Consider the following 27,137-nt stretch of genomic DNA (forward strand, 5'->3'; position numbering starts at 1 on the left):
AAATTTAGGAGCATGTCCTGAGAACCTAAAGTATTATTATTATTATCATGCTTTAAGTTCTGGGGTACTTGTGCAGAACGTGCATGTTTGTTACAGAGGTATACACCTGCCATGTTGGTTCGCTGCACCCATCAACCCATCATCTACATTAGATATTTCTCCTAATGCTATCCTTCCCCTAGCCCCCCATTCCCCAACAGGTCCCCATGTGTGATGTTCCCCTCCCTGTGTCCATGTGTTCTTAAAGAATCTTTAAATTTGCAAACCTGACTAGATCATTGTTCTCCTATAATGCAATAAACTATAATTTGAAACTACAAAATAACATTTTCAAACCTTAACTAAATATTCCATTCTAAACTTCTGTATAATTTTGGCCAAGAACCATCATTTTAAAGTTTTTCTTAATTTTTGTTTCATTACCATAATCAGCACTAGTAATTGACTTTCTTTTCAGGGCCATATTCCACGACAAAAAAAAACTTATTACTTCTCAAGAATTGCCAAATGAACAGTAATGGGTAGAATTGGAAAGCAAACATAAACGCTTATAAAATTCAGTCAGTTGATATAAATAGAAAACGGGAATTTTTATTTTTAATTGTGGATTTAGACAACTCTACTTTTACTATAAAAACATAATAATCCAAGCATAATAATAAATGGTAGCCAATCCTGGCCTCATTTGGGAAACAGTAAGGAATGGTAAGGAGTGCAGCACACTAAAGAGAATATATCCAGCTAATTCTTGACATGTGGAAATTTTTTTAAGGGAAGATACAATTTTTTTTCTTATGTATGTGTGTGTGTATACATATATATGGGCACATGTGTGTTTATGTGTGTATATGTGTGTGTATATGTACACATATATACAACATCTATATAAATATATGTATATATAAGTTCTCTCAGTGTTTAAACTTTGGCTAGAATGTTTTTTTTTTATTATACTTTAAGTTCTAGGGTACATGTGCACAACGTGCAGGTTTGTTACATATGTATACATGTGCCATGTTGGTGTGCTGCACCCATTAACTCGTCATTTACATTAGGTATATCTCCTAATGCTATCCCTCTCCCCTTCCCCTACCCCACAACAGGCCCTGGTGTGTGATGTTCCCCACCCTGTGTCCAAGTGTTCTCATTGTTCAATTCCCGTTTGGCTAGAATGTTGAATGCCATTTCAAACAAACAAAATATGTCAGTAGGCTGATTAACTCCAAAGGCAGCCAACTTGTGAACCTTTGAGTATAAAATACTCAAGCCCCATTGAGATGCTTTGCTAGGCAGTTTTCTAGACCACTGTTCTCCAAAGAAGGGATGCCTGGGGGAAAGGGAGAGTGGTAGAGAGAGGGTGTGCTAAAAATGCTTTATTAATAGGGAAAAGCAATAAAGAAGTTTAGATCCCCCAGCTGTACTAGACACAACAGCATAACACACAAGTCAACTAGCCTTTCAGCTCATGGGATTCACTTTAGTTTCCATATTTCATTCCCTTTTTTTCCCATGGAAGGAGTAAATCTCACTGTGATCTCTCTGTTGAGTAGACATTTTTAGTCTGGTAGCTTTAGGCAAACACCCATCCATTCTGATGATGTTATGATAGCTTGTTTCATTTCAATTTACTAATATATCAAAAAATCTTTAAATGGTTAAAATGTATTGAACCCTCACTATGTCATTACTGTTACTAGATACTTCTATCTGTAGTATGTAGATTTTGCACAAAAACTCCAAAATATTGGCCAGGCATGGTGGCTGGCTCACGCCTGTAATCCCAGCACTTTGGGAGGCCGAGGTGGGTGGATCACGAGGTCAGGAGTTTGAGACCAGCCTGGCCAACATGGTGAAACCCAGTCTCTACTAAAAATACAAAAATTAGCTGGGCGCGGTGGCGGGCACTTGTAATCCCAGGTATTCAGGAGGCTGAGGCAGGAGAATTGTTTGAACCCGGGAAGTGGAGGTTGCAGTGAGCTGAGATCGCGCCACTGTATTCCAGCTTGGGTGACAGAGTGAGACTCTGTTTAAAAAAAAAAACAAAACTCCCAAAGATTGATGTTACAATCTCTATTATCTCCTGAAGGAAAATAAGTGCAAATTTTATGAAAGTTAAAGTTTGTTTGTGGTCAGTGAGTGGCTGAGTCTTAACTTGAACCCAGGCTTTCCTGACACTAAAATATGGGTTCTTTCCCAGATACTTTTCATTCATGTCCTTTCATACAACATTGTTTTTCCATTTACTCAATGTTTTTACTGAGCTTGGTGGTCTGCACAGTTTGCAGTAAGAGATATTTAACCACAATCTACTTCTTTTGTTTGTTTTAAAACTTGCTAAACTCACAGAACACTAACTTTTTCTTTTCTTTTTTTACTTAGAATCTGAGGCCCAACAAAATTATGCCAATGGATCAACATCACTAGAAAAATGTATATAACATGAAGCTTTCCCAGGAGAGTGAGCACCCTGATGGAAATCTCGTTCATTCAGATGCATGAATTCTGGGAAAGTCCCTTGGCTTTAACCACCATCTTCATGCCAATTGCACATGATTTTATCTCCAGCTCTTGATATCTCCATTGAGCTATAGATTCATAAAGCCAAATGCTTATTTCACATATTCACTTGGGTGTCTAATAATGACAGTTCAAAAGTTACAAGTCCAAAGCAGATCTTTCCTTTCCAAAGTTGCTCCTTAATTACTCTTCCTTATCCTAGAAAATGACACAATCACCTACCAAACATCAAGACATTGTCCTTGAGCCTCCTCCCCTCCTCTCTCAGCTCTAATACCTTAGAAGTCCTAAAACTCTACCTCCAGAATATATCCCAACTTTGTCTGCTTCTCCATCACTACCATAATACCATAGTCCTAGCTCTTCTTAGCTCTTGCCTGGATGTTCACCTTAGCTTGATAACTGGTCTGGTCTCCCTACTTTTGCTCTTGTTCCTCTATTACCTATTCTCCATAAAGCAGTCCAAGTGATTTTCTTAAAATGTAAATTAGATTATGTAATGTCCTTATTTAAAACCTCACAGTGTCTACTTCTCTGACATCTGTTTCTATTCTCCCCTTAGTTTCTTTCTTTCTTTCTTTTTTTTTTTTTTTTTTGAGATGGAGTCTCGCTCTGTCACCCAGGCTGGAGTGCAGTGGCCGGATCTCAGCTCACTGCAAGCTCCGCCTCCCAGGTTCATGCCATTCTCCTGCCTCAGCCTCCCGAGTGGCTGGGACTACAGGCGCTCGCCACCTCACCCGGCTAGTTTTTTGTATTTTTTAGTAGAGACGGGGTTTCACCGTGTTCGCCAGGATGATCTCGATCTCCTGACCTCGTGATCCGCCCATCTCGGCCTCTCAAAGTGCTGGGATTACAGACTTGAGCCACCGCGCCCGGCCCTCCCCTTAGTTTCTTATACTCCAGCCCCACTGGCTATATTTTAGTTTTTCGAAAGTGCCAAGTATGTTCTTTCCTTGTGGTATGTGTATTAACTTAGCTGTTATTCAGCTCAACAGTTAGTTAGATTAGAGGCTTGCACATCCTGGTGTTCTTGATTTGATTCATTTAGGTATGATGATAAAGGTATGATAAAAAAATTAAAACAAACATATTGAGCATTCCATTCCACAAAAAATATTTATTGGCAGACACAGAGATGTGTCATTTAGGCCTCCCCATTGAGAAAGAACTCAGAATCCAACTGCAAAGAGCCTGGTTAGCTCGCTGTCTTTAGATGTCAGCTTTATCAGGGTCTTCCTCAGCCTTGTAGCTAAAGTCATGCTATTTTTGGAGTGCCCCAGACAATGAGTGAGCAAGGTGATGACAGTTGAGGTCATGCTTTTCTGGGGATGACCTTCAGCCCATGACTGAATAAAGTAGTGAGACAATGTATTGGCAATGTGGGACTCCTCTAATGAGAAACCTTTGAACAAGAGTTCCTTGTTAGGCTGAAAAAGTCTTATGATGTCAGAAATGTGATCTGATGGCCTTCCCTATCCATAATGCTTCCACCCTTCTTTCACAAATTTAGGTGTTACTCCCCAATAAGCCTTTTGCACTCATTCTACCTCAGAATATGCTCCCAGGTATCTTGTCCTGCGACCCTACTACATGCTAACTACCTTCTGGACACAGGATTCTTCAGGGAGCAAGGGAACAAAAACGAAATGTATCACACTTAAATTCTAATCAAGAGAGCTAGGATATAAGCAAATATGTAACCAAGAAATATCACGGAGAAAGAAGGTCTATTAAGGAAATGAGAGGCAATGAGATAGCGGATGCCTGGGGAATTAATTTATATTAACAGATAAGGTGGATAGGATAGCGTTCTCTGAGTAATGACATGTGAGCTGAAATCTAAATGACAAGAAAGCACCGGCCCTTGGAAGACTTGAGAGAAGAATATTGAAGGAGTGAACAGCTAGTGCAACTGCCCAAAGAGGGGAGTGAGTTTAATGTGTTTGAAAAACAGAAAACCAGATTATCTAGAGTGCTTCCCCCATGCTACACCCTGAGCTAAGTTCCTTGCATTCATTATTTCATTTAATATTCACAGCAACCATGTGAAGTTGGTGCTTGTATCAGTCAAGCTTCCATCAAGAAACAAAACTTAATGAAAACCTATTTACAAAGGTATGGGGAAAGTTAACGTAACCAAGAAGAGATGGTGAAGCATCCAGGGATCAGTACCACAGGAAGCCAATCCACTGCCCACCTCTTCCCCAACCCCAGGTCTGAAGGGGCAGACCTGAATGATGAATGAAATGAAACCTGAAGCAAACCCAAGCCATAAGAGAGAAGCCACCAGGTTGAAGTGTGGCCTTGTGGAGAGGATCACAGCTACTATCTCACTCATCCCCGCAGCAATGAAGGGAAATACAAACCCTCAAACTCTTGCACCTCACATCCATTCATTTACGGTCACAGCCCCATCAACTAAGCCCAACCAGGAATCCAGCAGAAACACTGCATCAGAGGTCAGCATCCAAGGGCACAGAACCAGGTGGAGAAGGTTGGAAACTGATCTGGGGGGGCAAAGAAAAGAATTTTATGCAGTATGATTGTCAACTTTATTTTACAGAAAAGGAAACTGAGGCTTTTACTAATTTTAAGATTCATTTTTTTTCTACATTTTGATATCTCTGATGTAGAGATTAGAGATGGACTTTACCATCAGTACAGTGTCCCAGTTTAATTGGCAGCATTTTTTTGTTGTTCTTTCATAGTGTCATATAAAATAACAATATGTTTTCCAATTAACAGAGTCTTTTACTTTATAAACTGTAGTGACCAGCCCAAGGTCAGGCTACTATGCAATGGAACTATGCAAACTTGAAGAAGTACTGGGAACAAGGTTGGAAATAATTTTAAACTATAATTGCTAAATTGACTTCACTCTGGTTTACTAATTTTCCTTCCTTCTTTCCTTTCCTTCCTGCCTTCCTCTCCCTTCCTCCATCTTCTGCTCTTCTTTTACAAAAGAAGACCTTGTTTTTGCTTATCCACCCTAATGGGTAACCCTGGCATCTTAAAGCAATGGTCCAGCTCTCTGTCTTCATTGTGGTCATGGTCTACAGACATCGGTGCCACAAGAAGCAAAGGCTGAGTTGGGTTTTTTTTTTTTTTTTTAAACAGAACAGGAACTTTTTCTCCCCTGCTTTTCACCTGATCTGTAATTCAAGTAGACTAGATACTACTTTCTGTGACTGGCCACTTGGGATTTTACTGTGTTTAAAATCGGAAAACCCCCTTTGAGAAACATGTGGCTCTGTTTCCAACTCTTTTTTATCAAAGGAAAAGCCCTGATCCCTTCTGGGCTAGATATATAAATCTTAGCTTATCTACAAAACAAAATTTGAAGAGTGAGCCTAAGGGAACTGGTAGATTCAAACCTCAGTACAGTCTCTATTTTAACACTGTAGCGAAAGGCTGTTATCTGTGTCAATTGAAGTCAATTTAGCAATTACAGTTTAAAAATTGCTTTGAAACTTCTAATGACTCAATTGCACATAGAAAGAAAATGCAACTCCTTGGCCACTCATCCAAAGTCAGGCTCAACTGGCCCTTCTTCTCCTCTCTAGCTTTCTTGCACTGCCCTGTGCCTGCTGTGTTATCTGCCTCTCCCAGGTACACAGCAACTGAAATGCAGTCACATTGCTGTACTTCCTCTCCTCATCTTTGCATCACTTCACACTGTCCCATCTCTGCCTTTCTCAAATCAGTGTAAAATAGTGTAGTTGTTTTTATTTTTATTTTTTTAACTGGTTTTCAGTTTCTTGTGACTAGGAAGTAGGTGGCCCTAGAAAGGAAAGGCGGGATATTCCTTTTCTAATTGCACAAAACAAAACACTCGATAGTCATGTGACTCTTTCCTTTGAAGGGACAGAAAATTGAATTATAATCCAAGAAGTTCCCGTTAATCTAATTATTTATGACTTTGTGATTCTATAATTTTCAGCTCCGTTGTGGTTATCTCAGGCATAATAATATTATTCACAAGTGCCCTTAAGAATTCATGCCTCCTGCTTATCCCTTCCACGTGTCACTCACCCCAGTGATTTCTCCCACCTCATGACAAAAACATATGACTGTTACATGAAGTTCCAAGTGTCAGAATTTTAACAATATTCTCCATTTCCTTAGCTTTCAAGAGTCACATTTGCCAGGACTTCACTTAAAGGTGCCCACATTGCCTAACAGTAACTAATCACTGAGTCAAATTTTAAATAGATCCTTCAAGGCAGCTTCTTTTGTCACACAAAGAAATACACATATTCTTATCTGTGGAGAAAATGAGCATAGTCATCCATAAAAGGAACAGTAAATTGTAAAATAAGGTGTTTGGTTGTTAACCTTTGGCAAAGACAATGATCAAATAAACAAAAAAGTTAAATACAGAAAGTGATGGAATTTTGGTAATCCTTTGATTAAGACGCCTAGGATTGTGGGTTGGATGATTAATAGAATCTGGATATTAAGAATCTTTAAATGATCATTTTGTGAATAATTCGTGTTATAAATGCATGCTAGGTTTTCATGTGGTCAGCAATCTTGTCAGTGATAGGGCAAGGAAGACACTTGAAGATCTATTGAAATCATTGTTCTCAAAATCAGCCTGCTGGTTTTATTTGGTTTTAGGGAAAACTATACATCTCATAAATGATAGATCTGTCCCTGACATAAAACAAAAGGGACAAAATTTTGAAAATTGGCTCTAAGGCACTGTTATTAATTGTCCATTGCTATACAGCAAACTATCCCAAAACTTACTGGCGTAAGCAATGATAAATGTTATCTCATACAGTTATGAGGTTTAGAACTTTGGGGACTGTGTAGCTAGTTATTCTGCCTCAGGAAATAACTAGATCTTGCAGTCAAGACGTTGGTTAGGGCTATGGTTATCTAGAGGTTTGACTAGAGCAGAATGATCCACTTCTAAATTGGTTCACTCACAGGGCTGGCATGCTGGGGCTGGTTGTTGACAGGTTTATGGTCCTCACTCTACAGACGTTTTCCTAACACCGAGAATCCTTAATATATGGCAATTCGCTTCTCCCAGAGGTTAGATCAAATGATGAAGAAACTGAGGTGGAAGCCCCAGTGTCTTTTATGACCTTGTCTCAAAAGTCATATGTCATCATTTCCACAATATTCTATTAGTTGCTCAAATCAGCCCTATTTATTGTTGGAGGGGGCTACACAAGGGTTTACACTGTGGGTCATCTTGACAGCTGGCTGCCACAATTATTCATTTAATTCATCAATACATTGATCAAGTTTTGCTGAGGGCTAATTATGCAGAAGTATCTGGACTAGGCTCTGGCAATAGTAGCAACAATTTTTAAATTTATCTAACAAATATATTTTGGGCATCTACTATGTGCTAGGTGCTCCTATATGCATTGAGGTTTTTGCAAAGAACAAAACAAATCAGCTTCAGCTTCCTTGCAGCTTACATTTTAGTTAGGGTGAGGAAACACAATAAAAAATGTATAATATATCAGGAATAAGCCTGTATACTAAAAGCAGACTAAGAAAGATAGAAGAGTAAGTCCTATTTAATATAGGTGGTCAAGGAAGATTCCTGTGACAAGGTGACATTTAGCAAGAACCTAACTAAAGATGGGGGTGGGAGTTGAATGCTTCAGGCAGAGGAAACCTTCAGTGCAAATATTGGTGGAAGGATGGATACATAGAAGAGTAAAACAAGAAGAGCCTACAAGAAGTCGTTTATAAAGATGTACTAAACTATAAGTTAGGGCTATTACTAGACTTTAAGTCACCTGTGAATCTTTTCTGTTTTACTCTTTTAAAATCTACATTCAACATTTAAAGCCCATCTAACGCACAATTATTTTCTCACCATAAAACTCAAACACAGTTTTTAAACATTAGTTTTCATTCATCTCATATTGGCTGGAGTGGCTTCAGCAGGCCATTCTGAGGAACCACTCCACATTCCTCCAGACTCCAGCTGAACCACTATTCTCCTTGGTAAATCATCACTTAATCTGCTTCTAAGATCCAAGCCATCTACCAGATTTTTGCCTCAAAATATAATGGAACCTTTATCCTCAAGTTCCTTATTACATGTTTTCAGAGGAAGAAATCTCCACTATCCTTTCCAAATGCTATTTCTTCCACCTATACTTTAGATAGCACCCTTTCATGTCTTCTAGAATAGCAGTCCCCAATCCTTTTGGCACCAGGGGCTGGTTTCGTGGAAGACAGTTTTTCAACAGACAGGGGAGGGAGGATGATCTCAGGATGAAACTGTTCCACCTCAGATCATCAGGCACTAGTTAGATTCTCATAAGGACCACAGAACTCTCATAAGGAACTGCAGGCACAGTTCACAATAGGGTTCATGCTCCTGTGAGAACCTAATGCCACTGCTGATCTGACAGGAGGCGGAGCTCAGGCAGTAATGCTCACTAGCCCGCAGCTCACTTCCTGCTGTGTGACTTGGTTCCTAACAGACCAGTGACTGCTACCAGACAACACAGGACAGCAGGGGTTGGGGACCCCTGCCCGAGGACTTCGGCTCTTGGCCACCACTTCCCACCTATTTCTTTCTGTCTTATTTTCTTCCTCATTACTCACTGCTTCTTTCCCTCTGTTGAAAACGTTCTACTGTCTATACCGTAGTTAGCAAATAATTATTTCTTCATCCTGTTACACGTAGGCCATAATTTTAAAGAGCCAACAGAATCATCTGAAATGTTGAATAAAAATGTCAATTTCCCATTTCTGCCCCAGATATACTTAAGCAGATTTTCCAGGGGGTGGGTCCAGGGGTTTATATTTGAAAAAGTTACCCAGGTTTTTCTGATGAGCACCTGTGTTGCAGAACTACAGGTCTTTACTCTTTGGTTTCTTTTCTTATAAGGTGTTAATTCATTTTCCTGCTGCATTCTAATTCTTAATCTCTTCGCTATGAAAGTTAATTTCAGAGCATTTCAGTAGTGTCTCGATATTCAAAGCCAATGGCCTCAGTCTGTATCATGTTTGTATTTACTTCATCATTTCATCTTACTGACTATCATCATCTTCCTGAAACTTTTCTTCTCTCTCAGGTTCTATAACACTGAAATCACACAGTTAAGACATTAGAAATAGTTTCTATAAGTAGTGAATTTTGATTTTTTTATGCAACAAGCAATCTCATTTAGTTATAAATTATTACCTGCACTTGCTTCTCAGTCATTGGCTAGTGATTTTTTTTGTTTGTTTGTTTTTTAAAATGTCTAAATAGAACCAATGATATCCCTTCCCCTCCATCCTCAGCAAGCTCCATCTTAGGAGGCCCAGATGAAAAGAAAAAATAATAAGATGGCAAAAAACACAAGACCCATGGCCTTCTCACCCAGGTTATCCAGGGATCCCCAAATCCCTAATTTCCCTAGTCCCTCTCTTTTCTCCCCTCTAAAGTAGAGTTGAGTGATGTAATGAAAGCTGTGATTGATTGTGGCTAGCAAAGCACACAGGACTCTGGAATGGAATCAGTTCTACCATAAATTATGCTGTGTGACATTGTATGGGTTTCCTGATCTCTCTGGACTTCAGTTTCCACCATGTGAAATGAGGAGATTAAATTGAAAACCTCCAACTTCTGTTACAAATAAAAATTAAAATGAAGATAATTGCAATGCTTTTAAAAGAGGACTAGATAAATTTAATATATTTTCTTTCATCCTTTAAAAGAAACTCAGCTAATCCTTTATAATAGCATATTTTATGAAAGGCACTGTATTTCAGACTCTGAGGAAGAAAATAATAAACTATTGCTTGGCTCTGGAAAAGTATATGTGAAAAAATGAAAAACTGAAACAATGCATACAAATTATGTAATTAGTTAACCTCTTGGTTTGTTAATAAGAGGAAAAAAATCCTGACAGGAAGTGTAGCTTACACTCTGAGAGGTCAGGCTGCTTCTGACCCAGAACTTGAAACGTCCGAGTCAAGTGTTTACTCCAAATGGAATATGGGTTGAAGTGCTGGGTTGAGACAACAAGCTGTTGGGACATTTCTTGCCTGGCACACCCCTTGGAGTATCATTTAGCCTAGTATCATCCATGGGAGTTAGAAGCCTTGAAAAATAGCTCAGGTGCTGACCAAATCAAATTTTTAGAATAGCTTAAAACCACCCAGGCTTCTGTGAATTCTCCAGACTGACCAAATTATGACATTATCCAGTGCGTATTTCCAATACTGAGTGCTAAAGATAAAAGTATGGATAAAGTACTGTGATTTCATTCTAGATAGAACCAGTTTTGCTCTTAGACCTAGGCAGAAGAGGCAAAAGAGACTCCTACCTTGAGTCCTCAATTTTAGAGGGTCCCTCACATTAGACGGTCCCTCATTAGAAGGTCCTGCTCTTGCCTTCCTTGGGCTGTGCTCTTACCTTCAAAGTAGTCAAGGGAATGTGCCACCCAGAGTTAGTGGTCCCCAGCCTTTCTAGATTGTACTCCAGATATGACAACCCCAGAATTCCTTACCCAACTTGTTCCAAGCCAGTGTTCAGACTTGTATAGACCTCTTGTCTGGTCCGTCCTTCTGAGGATGAATCTATGCTGCCATGCTGCCAGTGTGTGCTCCCCTGGGCTAAGATTTGGCCAAAAGGTGGCTGTTTTCAGGGCTGTGGATAAAGCCTGAACATGCTTATTGGGGTGTCCACATGCATGCTGGGGTGTGGCCCCTCACAGTGTGAGAGAGATGCAAGGTCATGCACCCCAGGAAGGAGGCCAGGTTCTAACAGAGCTTGGAACTTGGAGAGATCTGAGAATTCTAAATGCAAACCCTATTTTCCAGATCATTTTGAAGGTTTTTATGTCAAGGTAGCAAAAGTGTAAATTTTATATATTGAAAGTACATGTTAAATACTTGGCATATGATGCGAAGACCTCCATCTATACTTTTGCTCTGTGCTCTACAAGTGTTGTGGGTGGGCCTGAGTGACTAAATTTCCATATAAGCACCAGAAAAAGTTAGATGGTACATTTGCTCCAGAGCCCTTACCCTTAGTCTCTTCACCTGGACTAAGGCCCTTTAACTTCCCTTGGAAAAACTCAGATTAACACAAAATATGAAAGTATGTCTCACACAGAAGTACAGACTTTATTGGTGTTTTATGCTTTGTAGAGTCAACTGCTTTGCTAATGATACTAAATAAACAACAGTGGTCACAGGTATGACAGTTGATGCCTGCAAGGTCAAGTTCCCTATAGTAACTTACACGCATTGTCTCTTAAAATAGTCCTGTCTAGCATTCCAGAGGTTCACTTGGTTTGGGAAATGTTCATATCCTAGTCTTAATCCTCAAATGCCTGCCTATCAGTTCAGTCTTACACTCATCAATTCTGTGGGCAGCTGTTTAAGCAAATACTACTGTGGAAATCCATTCAAGGGATTATTTTTACACAGCTGTTTGCAAGCCAAGGTAGGTTTTAATGGAGATGAAAGTCATCTGGATTATCTCATGAGTGTAAACCTGTTACTATTGTTTTCATTGACTGTGGATCTCTGGTGTAGGTTCTATAGTTATAGCCTAATTAAATATTGTTGCCCTATAAATCAGTGCTATGCAACATATCTAATCACTTTAGGGAGGTTTTGAGTGGGCTGAAACTGACTAGAGGTTAAGATCCAAAAGGGTTTGTTATTTTTCCTTTGACAGTAAATTCTAAGGTTTTTTTTCTCTTAAAGTACAGAACTGAATGAATAAAAACAGCACATGGTGTTCAATCCTTTGTGGCTCATTTAAGCAACTGAAACTTTCCCCAAAGTTCTAAAAGTGCTAATCTACAAGAGTGGCAAATTCACCTGTCTCTGATGGGGGCCAAGTTGAAGGGATTTAAGTTACTGAGACATTTGAGCCTCTATTTAACCTCTAGTGATTTATATTCATTGTTTTTTTAAAGCACTGTGTTGCAAACAGTACTGGTTAGGCCAGTTTACAACCTCTGCCTCAGGGGTGACCTACATGGTATGATTTGTGATTTCAAGCACATTGAGAAAATTCCTTTGGCCTTAAATAGCTCACCTAGGTGACCAAAACAATTACTTAAAATTCCACTATTACAAAGCCATTATTTTAGATTAACCAATCTCTCTCTTCATAAACTTTAGAAGGGAATAAAAGAATATATAGGCTAGGCATGGCTTGAGCCTGTAATTCCAACACTTTGGGAAGCCACAGCAGGTGGATCATTTGAACTCAGGAGTTCAAGACCAGCCTGGGCAACATGGCAAAACTCTGTCTTTACCAAAAATATAAACAATTATCCGGGCATGGTGGTGCACACCTGTGATCCTAGCTACTTGGGGCTGAGGTGGGAGGATTGCTTGAGCCTAGGAGGCAGAGGTTACAATGAGCCAAGATCATACCACTGCACTCCAGCCTGGGTGACAAAATGAGACCCCATCTCAAAAAAAAAAAAAAAAAGTCAGTACTTTTTGTCAAGTATTTTTGGTCAAGAATTTCCTCCTCCATGAGTGTTTGGGGTCCCGGTGTGGAAGGAGATAGAGTACATTTGCTACAAAGAAGCACAAAAAGAGATTAGGAAACAGAAAGAATGTTCTCTTAAAAAAAAAAAAAAAAACTTCCATATTTGTCCAGCTTTGATAGGTCAGGCATTCTTAAGAAAGTATGTCATTCGTTTTTCAAACAACATTGCAATTTAGTCATCAGAATTCTTGTTGCCCATAGGAGGAAACAACCTAGGAGCAATTAAGTGGCTTGTCAAAGATCACAGTTAGTAACAAATGCAAAAAGAAACGAAATCTCAGTTATAATTTTTTGCAAAGGCTGTTTCACTGGCCTAAGAGTGTGAAAGGAAAATAAATCTCGAGGACCTCAAAATCACTAAGCCAAGAGAAAAGTGAAGCTGGGAACTATGTCAGGCAAACCTGCCTCCCATTTTATTCCTAAACAAGGTAGCTACAAAGATAAAGCTACAGAATGCCCTCACAATTTGCCTACAAGGAAATTCCCTGTAGGCCTCAAGATCTTTACCCTAAAACAGTTCTCTTGAATTTCACCCTGGCAATGTAAACCGATCGCTGATCTGCACAGGTGTGGGACAGAAAGTAATCCCTCTGCTCACCTGAGATAAATGCATATTTGATTGCTTCCTCTGCGCTATTGTTTATGTAAAAATGCAGATTCACTGAGCCAGACTAAATTGTGTATTCAGTGAAAGGCTGCTCAAGGACTTAAAAGAGTGCAACCTTCTGTCTCTTATCTACCTATGACCTGGAACTCCACCCTCCACCCTTTGAGTTGTCCTGCTTTTCCAGACCGAATCAGTGTGCATCTTACATATATTGATTGCTGTCTCATGTCTTTCTAAAACATATAAAAGCAAACTGTACCCCCGACCACCCTGGGCACATGCTGTCAAGACCTTCTGAGGCTGTGTCATGGGTGCATCCTTATCCTTGGCAAAATAAACTTTCTAAGTTGGTTGAGACCTGTCTCAGATATTTTGGGTTCACATATACAAACTAACATTCAAATCTAAATTATTTTGTTCTATGTTCCTTTCACTACACTAGCATTTCCTTGTCTAAGTCATGTAGTGTGAGTAAATTTGTGATTTTCTCTGCTGTGGATAATTATAGCTTCAATTAACTGAGTACCTGATGTGTATGATAAACATGTGGGCTCTGGAGCCAGGTGGTCTGGATTCAAGTCTCAGTTCCAGAAATTACTGGTTGTATGATTTGGAACAAATTACTTACTCTCCTCAGATGTCATCTATAAATGGGGATAATAATCTTACTTACATCGCAGGGTTATTATGAGGATGAATTTAGTAATTACGTAAAAAGTGCATAGAACAATTCCTAACATGTAATAACTGCTCAATAATTCTTAGCTACTGTACTTATTGCCTTATTAAATCCTTCCAAAAACAGTCTTAAGGAAATGTTTTCCTTATTTATAGGTACATAAACTGGATTCAGGAAAGTGAGGTGACTTGTTCAAGATCATCTAGACAGAAAATTCAAAGCAAGAACACTACTTTATATCAAAGTTTGGGATACACTTGGCTGCAAGGTTGAAATGGCACCTGCAAAACTGATAGAGGAGATATTTAATATTCAGGACTGGCCTGCATATAGGTGAAGAGCTGAAAAAAGTCTCGTGCATACAAAATGATTTCAAAGTTTTGAAAGCCACTGCCAGTTCAAATGGTCATGGCTGTGAGCATCCACCTGTACATCTGTTTCCAAAAGACAGCATGGTTGAGACAAAGCCTTCAAGTAGAGCACTGATTGAGTGAAGTACGGAAGCAGCACAGATGGATGAGGCTGGGCAAACAGGGCATTAGGGGACAGTTGGCTGAGGAAGCAGGACTCAGGCAAGGGTACTAATACGGCTAGACTTTATGTCCCCATCCAAATCTCATCTTGAATTGTAAGCCCCGTAATCCCCAGGGATTGAGGGAGGAACCAGGTGGAGGTAATTGAATCATGGGGGCAGTTTCCCCCATGCTGTTCTCATGATAGTGAGTTCTCACGAGATCTGATGATTTTATAAGGGGTTTTTCCCCCCTTCACTCAGCACTTCTCCTTCCTGCTGCCTTGTGATAAAGGTGTCTGCTTCTGCTTAGACTCCACCCTAACTGTAAGTTTGCGGAGGACACCCTAGCCATGCAGACCGATGAGTCGATTAAACCTTTTTTCTTTATAAATTACCCAGTCTTGGGTATTTCTTTATAGCAGTGTGAGAATGGACTAATACAGGGACCATACAGCACATACTTTGTAATGTTTGTCTTAGGCTCAGCACTGAGTCAGTGAAACAGCAACCCAGATTTTCAGCTGTAAGAGATACTTTCACAACATGCTTCCAAGCAGATCTTCACAAGCCATCTTCACAGCCTTATGCAGTGAAGATTATTGCCTTTCTCACAGTCTTATTCCCATTTTCCAGATAATGAAGCAGAAATGTAGAAGAATTAAATTAACAATGCAAGGCCACAACTAGAAAGTTGCTGAAAGGGTACTTGTACCTGGAGTCTTTTGATATCAAAGCCCCCTTTTCATGACACCAGGCTGCCTTTCACATGCCAGTTGCCGAGTACTTTATATTAGGAAACAGACATGTAGGGCTAGATATTTGCATGAGTAGTGGATTCCAAATTATCTGTTGATTTTTCTAGTTTATAATCTCATTATGGAAGTGGCTTCTGTTAAACCACTGTATTAGCTTTACTGAGGTTTGTCTTTATTCACTCTTGTATTAGGTGAGTAAAGACTAAACCTCAAAAAACTCTTAACAATAAGTTTCTACTAATTTAATATAACGTTAAATTGCTCGTAGAAGCTGAATATATCTTGATAGCCTGAAATTTGATCAAAGTTTTCCAGGGTTTTTTAACTGCGTGTTCATAAAATTTAACAAGCCCCACAATTTGTAGCTTCTGACAAAGTCTCTCTGCAAGGAATAATGAATTAGAGACATCGAAAAGTCTATTACTAAAAATCTTTGTAATTCTACATTGTCATTCAAAGGAATTGCAATCCCAGAAGAGTCAAAAATTCAAATGAGCCGAATACAAACCATTTATTTAACTGCAGTGCAATGGCAAGTCAAAGCAATGGCAAGTCCAAGAGTGAGGATAAAATATTTCAGTTTGTATGGAAACAATCAGATTCCTTTCTTCCCTTGAGACTGGATACATAATTAAAAATAGGACATAATTACTGTTCTTTTGTATTTGAAAGACAATTCAGCAAGCAAATGGCAGCTGGAAGAATTAATCTGCAGGTGAAGACAACTTGCAACTTGGGAGGTAACTGCCACATTATTTATTCCGCGTTATGAATTAGGCACCAGATGAGTACCATATTCATACACATAATAAGTAACAGCTCATTTGTATAATAAGCAAAAGGAAGCTATTTTGATCTCTCAAATTATCATTAAGTTAGCAAAAGGCAAAGATAACTTTAGCAAAAACATTACCTGGATTGTGAGCCCCAAACTGAAATGAAGTTTACTAATTCACCCTCCCAATGGAAAACAATTTTTATTTAAATGTAAGTATAGTTTTTTTAATATATATAACTTACAATCTACTTCCACAAAGGATTTGACACAGTCTAACTCCACTCCAAAAAGAAAACTAGGATATGAGGCAAACTAAAGTTTGAAGGTATGCTTGTGAGCAAACTTATAAACCCATCCAGAATAATTCTAAATCTTTGTATTTTCTTAAATGAAAGAACAAAATAGCTGAATGACAACATCAAAATATTATCTAAATCTAAAAACTGAATGTATTTTTCAATCTGCTCATAGTTCAGTGACCAAATAGTCACTTTTGTTCACAGGAGGGAATTTCATGTTTTCTTTTGAGTTTTTAGTTCTGTTATACTCTGTAATATTAACTGTTAATGTCCAAAAAAAAGAAAAGAAATCATGTCTTCTTCCTTTCTCTGACACATTGGTAGAACACGTTTCCAGAGTTTCTATATCTAGGTAGGGCTGGCTAACTAGTTCCATTATGAGTGTGAGGGACAGAAGTGATATTTGTCACTTCTGAGCTAAGGCAAGTGTGCTTTCTCTAAATACTGTCTTCTCCCCCATTCACCAACTGAGTGCTAAAAAGGCAATCCCTAAAGGCTTTAGCGTAGTGGTTCCCAAAATGTGGTCTCTAGACCAGATCAGCATCAGCATCACTTGGGAACTTGTTCAAAATGCAGGTCTTGGGTCCCACCCCAGACCTACCAAATAAGAAACTCCGGAGGTGGGGCTCAGTGTGGCGGGTGCCCGGCAACATATTCAAGCTTATGTACCTGGCATTTGAGGTCTGGGCATGGAAAAATACTGAGGCACTGTGTGTATGTCATTTGTGAATGGGAATGTAACTCCTTGACCCTGAAAACAGGACAAGGTGTGGAGTATGTGATAAGGAACGCTGAAAACAGCCTCCTGAGAATGCTGTTTGAGTGCTTTTACAAGGACGTAGGTGTCTCACAACCTGACCTCAAAAAGCCATCTAGTGGATGTTTGTAGTTTAACAAGCCCTTTCAATAAATACTTGGAGGAGGGATTTTGGGGTGGCACGCGCTCAGAAGAGCTGTCCCCCTCCGGGCTCAGCTGGAATTGTCTGAGAACTCATTCTTGGTGTTCACTGCAAGCTATAAGCTTAGCAGCCCAGGAATATGTGTATTAACATGCCCTCTAGGTGGTTCTGAAACACACTAGTATTTAAGAGCCACTGTTCTATTAATAGATAACATTAAGACCATGGGTTAGTAGGAGCCTGGGTCCCTGTATAACTACATGGAGCAGAGACTTCTGTCACCCTTCCTACTCATTGGACAGTGACACAAGGCAAATTTTGTATTGCATTAAGCTTCTGAGATCTTCAGGTTACTTCCTATAGCAGTTAGTCTATCCTGATTAATACAGCTCCCTGGTCATTTTTCTATTGCTTTTGGTCAATGTGACACACTCTGTTTTTGTGCTAGTCACTACAAGTCTGTTGGGAATGACAGAGAAGAAATAAGCCAGCACACTGCTAAGTATTATTTTCTCTCGGGCTTTGCTATTTTATCTCTTGACTTTCATGTATTGTTTTCTTTGTCTGGATTGTTACCTACTGCTCATGTAGCAAAATATTACTCATCCTTCAAGTATCTCGACATCTGTAAAATCTTAAGATACCTTTATATGGTAAGAGAAGCACCTTTGTACATGCTCTTACAGAATTTTTTGCCCTTCAGAAACCTCAGGTTCCCTAATATGAGACAAACATTTAAAACATCAAAAATTGACAAAAAATGACATGACACTCTTTATTCTTTATAGTTGATAATTTTATGTTTTTATCCCCCCATTCTTGTAAGTTTTCTTTTGAAAATGCTTTCCTTCCACTCCAAATACGTATTTCCATCGAATTTGTGACTTAGTTCTGTTCAGATTCCTTCCCTAGAATTTTTCTAAGTTTACTGGAAAATGTTTAACCATTATCTACATTACAAAGTTGCGACCCTGGACTGGGATATGAAAAAAATTGGTCTGCTATAAGGAAGAATGAGGCAAGTAATCAGACAATACAGTGTCAGTTCTGACAATACTCTAGCCCCTGGATCCAGTCATTCCTGAAGTTGGATCCACTCTCTGTGGTTTAGATATTTAAGACAGTAAATTCTCTTCTTTTTCTTCAGATAGTTCAAGTTGAGTTTCTATCACTGGTTTTCAGAAGCTCCCTAGTGCTATAAATATGGGAATAAATACAGTTATTTCTAAAAAGAGGTAGGTCTTGAGCTGAAGAAGGGGAAAGAGACCTAGAAGAGTAGAAAGGAGGGGAAAATAGATTCTTTACCCATGGCAAGGAGACACAGTCTAGAAAAATGTTAGATGGGCCGGGCGCGGTGGCTCATGCCTGCAATTCCAGCACTTTGGGAGGCCGAGACCATCCTGGCTAACACGGTGAAACCCCATCTCTACTAAAAAAATACAAAAAACTATCCGGGCGAGGTGGCGGGCGTCTGTAGTCCCAGCTACTCTGGAGGCTGAGGCAGGAGAATGGCGTGAACCGGGAGGCGGAGCTTGCAGTGAGCTGAGATCTGGCCACTGCACTCCAGTCTGGGTGACAGAGCGAGACTCCGTCTCAAAAAAAAAAAGAAAGAAAGAAAAGAAAAATGTTAGATGAACAAGGAAAATCATCTCAGTTAAGATAGGGCAGTACTCCCCAGATCTTGTCCTTCATTTAATATTTTCCTGATTTTTGCTTTTCTCTAACACATCTATGATACTGGGATTTAAAATATATACATTAAAAAATAGTCGTTCTAAGAAATAATATCCGCAAAATTAGGAGTTGATTTGCTAGTTTCATATACATAGATGTTAATTGTTTAAAACTTATTTGTTGATCTAACCTCATTATGTGTGTTACAAATCATGCGAATAATAGACTTTGGGAAATACTAAGAGAATTAAGTCTGCTGAAGGTTAGAAGGGAAGGGTAGAGTAAGTGGTAAAGGGGGAATGGCAAAGGGGGAAATCGTATCTTGAATTTAGCCAGCTTGGGAGCAACTTTGTTGCCTTCAGTTGATAAACTAAATGGGGGTTATGATGAATGCAACAGACAGGAGCCCACATGATATATGCAGATTTCACAAGACTGCTGAAGGGCCATGTCAGTGGTTAAAACATTAACATACTTCCATGCAGGCTGGATAGCAGCCATTACTCAGAGCCTCCAAAGTGTCCCAATACCCTGGCTACCTTGGCCCCACCTCATTACTCTCTGGACTGTCCCATGATCCAGCAATGAAAGAGGCAGTGCCAGTACAGCTGGAAGACTTCAGGTCCCATGGCCAGCCCTATGGCCAACTTCCATCCTGATTGGTTGGTGTTCTTGCCAACTGTAAAAATAATTTAAAACTCCTAGAATTATGTGTCTATTACTGTATGGAATGCAATGGATTGCATTTATTGGTTGTCTGTTTTCTGATTATCACTAGTCTAAGGACAAGAACTATATTCGTCATTTTCTCCAGTGTCTAATACGAATAGTGTGTTGCAGTTGAAAAGAGGATAGAAGATGGCCAGAATGGAGGACCTACATTTCCTGTTGTTTGACCACCTATTTCCTGTGCTATACAAAGCCATTCGTAACTAGGAAAGAAGCAGTTTATGGTTTTGTTTTAAATCTGTAAAAATATTTTTTAAATTATACTGTTGGCTATCTGTCCTAATATGTTTGTCCTGTATTTTCCTTCAGAAATGGATATTAATTTCTAGTTTATATTCTACTTTCCACATCTGCCATCTTCTCTTACATTATTGTCTCTTATCATGCATCCTCCATTGTGTTCCTGGAATCTACCTGTGGTTTCACTAATATGATTCCTCACAGGACTTCTAGGCTTTTTAGTGCCACTGCTTTCAACCTGTGTACTTCTCAAATTCAACCTGGTCTATACTTGCCATTTCTTTTTTTTCATCTTGTTAAGGATAATTAATAGTTCTTACTTGAGCATTTCCTTTTGGGGTTTATTTTCTGCAGTTTTCGTTTTTCTTTTGCTGTGGGCTATTTTCTCAGTGTGCTTGCATTACTCGCAATTTCATGTGTCTGGGATGCAAGGGGCCGAGGTTCCAGGAACAGCATTACAGATGAGTCTAGATTGACTTGATTGAGCTGTGGGTTTAAGAGTGGGATAAAAAGTAAGATAGGAAGTTAACATTGAGTGATGAAAACAGAGTCAAGATCTAAGGACAAAATGCAAACAAAACAGTAGTGTAAAGACAGAGGCAGAGACCTGGTATAAAACACTGAGACAGAAAACTAAATGGCTTTGGAATGGAAAAAAGGGGGTTGAGTCTTAAATCTGAGACACTATAGGAAATTACTAAATGTACTGGGCAATGTAGACAAGAGGAAAAGCTTGGTTAAACGAGAAATCCTGCCTGTTGCTGAAGTTTATGCTGGAGGACCTGGGACAGGGCCATGTGGTTTCTGGCAGAAGTCCTTCTTGAGACGATGTCTATAGCTCAGGTTGGCTATCAGGTTTGCCTCGATCCCACTGACCACAGATAGGAATGTGCCCACTTACATTTATTTTGGAAATTGCTGAATTGTTTCCTTCCTTTGGATGATTCTACAGGTGTTTTAATAAAAAGAGGGAAAGAATTCTTAGGAGTTTTGATTCACTCCACCGTTTTCTGTCAATTCTCAAATTTTACTCAAAAGTGTATGTCTTTGTAAGTCACACGAGAAATATGAGTAGAAAACATAAACTCCTATTACTGTGTGTAATGTGCTACAAATATACTTCCCCTACAACCACTCCTAGAACAGACTAGAATTAATTTGAGACATCTAGCATTCACAGATCTAGACTGTTTGCAGAAGATGGCTAATAGAAGTATCAGTTGCCCAAGCAACTTATGGAAGCAAAAGGAAGTAGAATAAAACTATTAGATCACTTTGGACTTTCCAAAGGCATAAAATAATAATCTTTTAAAGATATAACTAGAAAACTTTGGTATTAAATTTCTAGCACTGGTGCCATTTAAAGACTAGACATTTAAATGAAACATATTTTTCAGGGAACTTTAGAAAAGCTAATATGTTAGAGAAGAAGTATTAAGATAAGGGTCAAGGAAGCTTTCAACAGAATGTGCTTTACTGGGCCAAAAAAATTGCTGTCTAGCCCCACCCTCAATCAGCACAGGAGACAACCTCAGGGATTTATAAGAAATACAAACAGAACCTTGAATCAGCAACTCTTGGACTTCAGAAAAAAGTCTTCCAAAGTCAGAGCCTGATTTTCATTCCACAGTGCCCCATCTAACTTCTATTTTACAACGAAATTTAAAATTACTTCAACAGATTTGGTACACAGCATATGATGGATAGCCACTGAATATACACTAAAACAAGTCATAGGCCAACGAGAAGTTAGAAGTTTTGTAGTTAGTAAACAACTAATCTTTCTAAGAATGGAGGAATACTTCCTTTATTTCATTCATAAGTCTTTCCTTCAGAACTTGCTCCCACTTGGGGACCGTTTTCCCTAGCACTCATCTGTTGATCCAGCCATCTGTCTATCCATCCATCCAATAGCTTTCAAGAATGTAGTATGTGCCAGTCCTTCTGGGTGTGGCTGGCATACAATGAAGAATAAGAATAAGACAGATTCTCTTCTTATCTGTGACTTCTGAAATGTAACCACCTTCACCTCCCCAGATTCTCAGCTTCTTTCCCTCAGCACAGGGAGCTCTCTGAGCTCTTTCTGTGTTCTCCCTCCTTGTACTGCATGCTGTAAACCCTCTCAAGGCAGTGAACTGATATTACAGTTTCGCCTCTCTCAACGATCACTGCCCTTACTATCTAATTCCAGTATCTCAAAAACTATTGTTTCATATATTTTACCTGCTTTATTTTGGTTGTTTTTCCCCCCAGAAGGTAAATTCAGACCCTGTTAATTTATTTGGTTTGAAGCAGATGTCCACCATTGAGTTTTGAGAATTCTTTATGTATTTTGGACATGAGTCTTTTGTCATACACATGATTTGCAAATATTTTCTCCCAACCTATAGTTTATCCCTTTATTCTCTTGACTCTGTGTTGGGTAGAGAAAAAGTTTTAATTTTGATGTTCAACTTGGTGTTACACTTAAGAACTCTTCCCAACCTCAGTTCAGAAATGTTTTCTCCTTCACATTTGCTACTGTTCAAGTATTGTTTGTTTCATTCTATTTCAGTTGTGTGCATGAGGAAAAATTATCTTTGTTACTGAATTGTGATAACTACCTCAAACCAGGCATCCATTCTGGGCTATATTCCTTAGGGATTTTGACACACCTGTAATTATCTGAGTCTCCACTGGATGTCAATACTGCTTAAGGAAAAGCAGTTCAGACATCATCTTGGGTGTACAAAACAATACATGCTTTTAAGAGACATTACGGTGGAATCGTTAGAAAAGAGACTAGAAAAAGTGAAATACACAAACAGGAATATCTGTCCTTTGGTCCCACAATAAATGTCAGAGTGTTGCCTTACAGTTCTGAAATTCACAGCAGTGCTGAGCCCCAAAGTCGGAAGGCTGAATTCTATTTTTCATTCTATTTTGGCTTTTTAGTTCCTGACATAACAAAACCACATTTTTGGTTGAATTATTCATCTAATTTTCACAAGGTATTTTACTGAACTAGAATTAGAGGGTCAATCATAATTTCAATTCATTTCAATTTCATGTCTTCTGTTCACTTTCCAAACATGTACAAATTGCAACCATTATGAGGTAGAAAAGGATGACTTTGGTAAGAAAATTGCCGGGGCCATTTTGGTCATGGCCAAGGATCTCACTGAAGGCAGCAATATAGAACAGGGCCCAAAGAGTACAGTGACCTTTGATCATACTCCTGAGCAGATTTCATTTCTAGGAAGAACTGGTCTATTCCAGGACTAAAATAAGATTAAAAATGTGGATTTACATTGTTTTTTCCTTCTCTTAATATGCCACAAAATTGCAATTTGAGGCTTACAAGCTTTAAGAATTGGATTCTAGACATATTCTTTAGTTTTCTCATTTTGAAGTCAGTAATCACACATCTTATTGTTTTTATAAAACCATATCTTTCTCTCAGATGACTAATTTTGAAATAATATACAATATTGTTACTATATTCTGAAGGCGGGACACAGGGATATGGGACTGATCAGGTTCTTTTAGTGAGGAAGTATCAGTGCATATTTTATGAAATATCTTAAATGTGTTATACAAATGTAGTCAACAAGGCTGCCAACACAACATAAAGGTGAGTTTATGCTTATCATTGACTAACATTGCACTAGATGACTCATATTAAAAATAGTAAATCATATTTAAAGCAGATGAAATTTTTGAGTGCACAATTTTAAAAAGTTCTAACATTTGGAAAAGGATACCCAAAATAAAGTTTAAGATATGGGAATAATCTGAACAAGCAGAATTATCTCTTAAAAGTAAGGCTCTGTTTTAATAAATATTTTGTATTCAGGTATTGGTGAAGGTTTTTAGCTCTAAGGACTGTGAATTTTCCATTATGAGTTCCTGTGGGAGGTTAACATTCCTACGTAGATAGATAACCCACAAACCTAATGTTTGAATTGTAGTTAGCGGGCTGCTCTACAAATTTGTGCCACTAACGTCTCATGATTCTTGCCTTCAGCTCTATATGGTTGATAGAGTTTAATCGCATTCAGTTTTAATATTTCATACAGTAACAAGATTCTGTTTTAGCATGCATAATTTTTTGCCTATTTTCCCATAGTGTATAACATGTCAGATTGTTGTAGTTATATATATGTGTATATATACACACATATGTGTGTATATATATACTTTATATATACGTATATATAAATATATAGGTATATATAAATGAATAGTATATATAAATATAAATATATAGTATATCTAAATATATAGTATATATAATATGTAGGTATTTTTATATACTTATATATTTATATTGTTTATATTATATATTATATTATATACAATAATATATTTATTTATAGTACAATATATTATTGTATTATATAATATATTATATATTATATTATAATATATATTATATTATATTATATAATTATATATTGTATATAATCTAGGTTTACGATCTAGGTTTACCTTGAAAAAAGTACAATCTAGGTTTACCTTGAACAAATTTGTATATATAAATATATGCTTCGGCAAATGACTGAAAGCTTTTCACTTATCCCCTGGCAATAAGGTTTGTAAGAAAGGTAAAAATTAACATTTTTATGTATCAAATTTTTTCAAGGTAAACCTAGATTGTCTGCTTGTAGCTCATAGGTTGCATTTCCCTATAGTCTGCTAGCATAAGAAACAAAAAATGATGAAGATGTAAATAATACTTCGTCATGACTGAAAAGTTTGTTCCAGACATGGCATTGGCAAAAAGCTAAAAATACTTCCTATAAGTTCAGAGCCATAATTTTTGTATTCTTCATTTTAACACCAAATATATCCCTACTAGGTTTTTTTCCCCTCTTTTGACATGATATTGTGTTATGATCACATCTTCTGAATTTCCTGTTAAGCTATCCTCTGACTTGTTTTTATCAAACTGGAAGAATTTCAAATCTGGAAGGCTGCTTAAAATCCTTTGGATGACCACTTTATTACTTAAGGGTGAAATACAACAAGTCTACCAAAATGGAATATTGGATGTGCTGTAGTAGAATGAAAACAAAACAACACAGACCCTTAAGCAGGAATCATTAGTTCCAATGTGTCAGCTTACATGTATCTAAGATAGTAATTTTTCCATTTTCAAATTAAACCAAGTTCTAACTCATGTGAAATAATAAGTCTTTCCTATGATTTTCATTTGTTCAGATAATGCATAACCTTGGATTATTCGGATTAATACTTTGATGTTTTATAATAAAAGCTTGTTCCTAGAAAGGAAATCAGCAATGATCAGACAACCTATGTCTCAATAAAAATCATTAAATGGAAAAGAAAATAAAACAAAAACAAATATTTTCTCAAGTATTACTTGCTGCCCAAGATTAAATTTCAAATAAACTGAAGTGGTGGCATTTTGTTAGATGACTTGGAAATGCTAATTTAAGAATAGAGTTCACCATCAAATTCCTTTGCGTATAAGGTGTAAAAACAAAAATTTCTTCGTTTTAGTTTCAATAGCCTTGGTAAACTCTGAAGGCTAGAATTTGGGAATCCATGGCCTTAGACTCCAGTGAACAACTCAACAGAATAGCTGAGTCACTGTCTGTCCCTAATGTGATGCTAGCAGATAGTACATGTCCAATAAGTCAGCCATGCTTATTGAATGAATGAATTCGTGAATGCAATGCATTAATATGCAGCACAACTCAGGACTCTTCCAGGGTGACAGAGTAGGTTTGGGAGGATATCGCAAAAATAAAGCAGCAAGAATAGTGCCAGAGATAGAGTTTGCAGCATCTTTATTTTAAAACTGCTTTAAGTTGAAGCAGAGTGCAGGCCCACAATCTTTTATGCTCATTTCCAAAATCTAGGCTGCACACAGAGGCTTATGCCTGTAATCCCAGCACTTTCGCAGGCTGAGGCGAGAGGATTGCTTGAAGCCAAAAGTCTCAGACCAGTCTGGACAACATAGTGAGACTTCATCTCTACCACAAAAAACAAAAACAAAAACAGTAAAAAACACAGGGCATAGTAGCACACGCTTTTAGTCCTAGCTACTTAGGAGGCCCAGGCAGGAGGATTGCTTGAGTCTAGGAGTTCGAGACTACAGTGTGCTATGATCATGCTACTGCACTCCAGCCTGGGTGACAGAGCAAGACCCCATTTCAGAAAAAGCACAAAATTAAAAACAAAGAAACAAGCAAAATACCAACACAAATTCTTTAGGTAAAAACAGACCTAATCTGACAGTCTTAAAGCATTCTCCAAAATATGTATTGTTGGTGTAATCTACTTAGTGTGAATATTCACATATTTTGCTGCAGAAGTGCTGGCGTGTTTAATCACAGAGTATTGCTTCAGGCCCTGGTGGGGAGATATATCATATACAGCATAGGCTCTTTAATACTTTCTAAAATACATACAATTCTGAGTTCTAAGACACAGTTCACCCCACAGTTTGGGATATGGCTTGTGACCCTGTATATGGTTTCTGAATTATTGGGATGCTGTCTGCTTATTTGCTTGTTTATCAAGAATCCTCTTCTTTCTGGTGCTTAACTCACAACAACTTATTTGCACAGGAGCCAGATGGAGAAAGGGGGTGCTCCTCTCAAGAGCAAATGGTTCCCTCTCAGTTCCATGACTGCAATGGAGCAGTGAGTCACATGAGTTGGCTTTCTGGGAGTGCTGCTCATTTAATGCAGGAAACCCCTAGTGCCATGCCCAGCCTAGGGTACCACGCACCAGGTAAATTGGCTCCCTGTGATGTGTCTGGGGCTGTCAGTGATATCCTACCATATGTATGATCACACAGGCTAAGTGATCAGTGTGTGGACTGAGCACAGTTTCTTTCATGGAGATGTATAAAGATAGAACCTATCATTTGGGTTTTATTAGTTTCAAGCGTTAATCATCTGGAGATCCAAGTAAGAGATGGCAGCTACTTTTTTATCTTTGACT

At 38.3% G+C, this 27,137-nt stretch overlaps 1 long non-coding RNA gene across 1 annotated transcript in view; it reads left to right on the top strand.

The window, feature by feature from the left end:
• Positions 1-2,713, top strand: part of LOC117091024 — a 13,614-nt gene extending 10,901 nt beyond the window's left edge. The window contains exon 3 of the long non-coding RNA XR_004440214.1: positions 2,380-2,713. This is a non-coding gene — a long non-coding RNA (uncharacterized LOC117091024). The remainder of the gene's footprint in view (positions 1-2,379) is intronic.
• Positions 2,714-27,137: the final 24,424 nt, after the last annotated feature.

The sequence above is a fragment of the Trachypithecus francoisi genome, unplaced genomic scaffold (genome assembly GCF_009764315.1).
Source record: "Trachypithecus francoisi isolate TF-2019V2 unplaced genomic scaffold, Tfra_2.0 Lachesis_group11, whole genome shotgun sequence".
In the NCBI taxonomy this organism is placed as follows: domain Eukaryota; kingdom Metazoa; phylum Chordata; class Mammalia; order Primates; family Cercopithecidae; genus Trachypithecus; species Trachypithecus francoisi.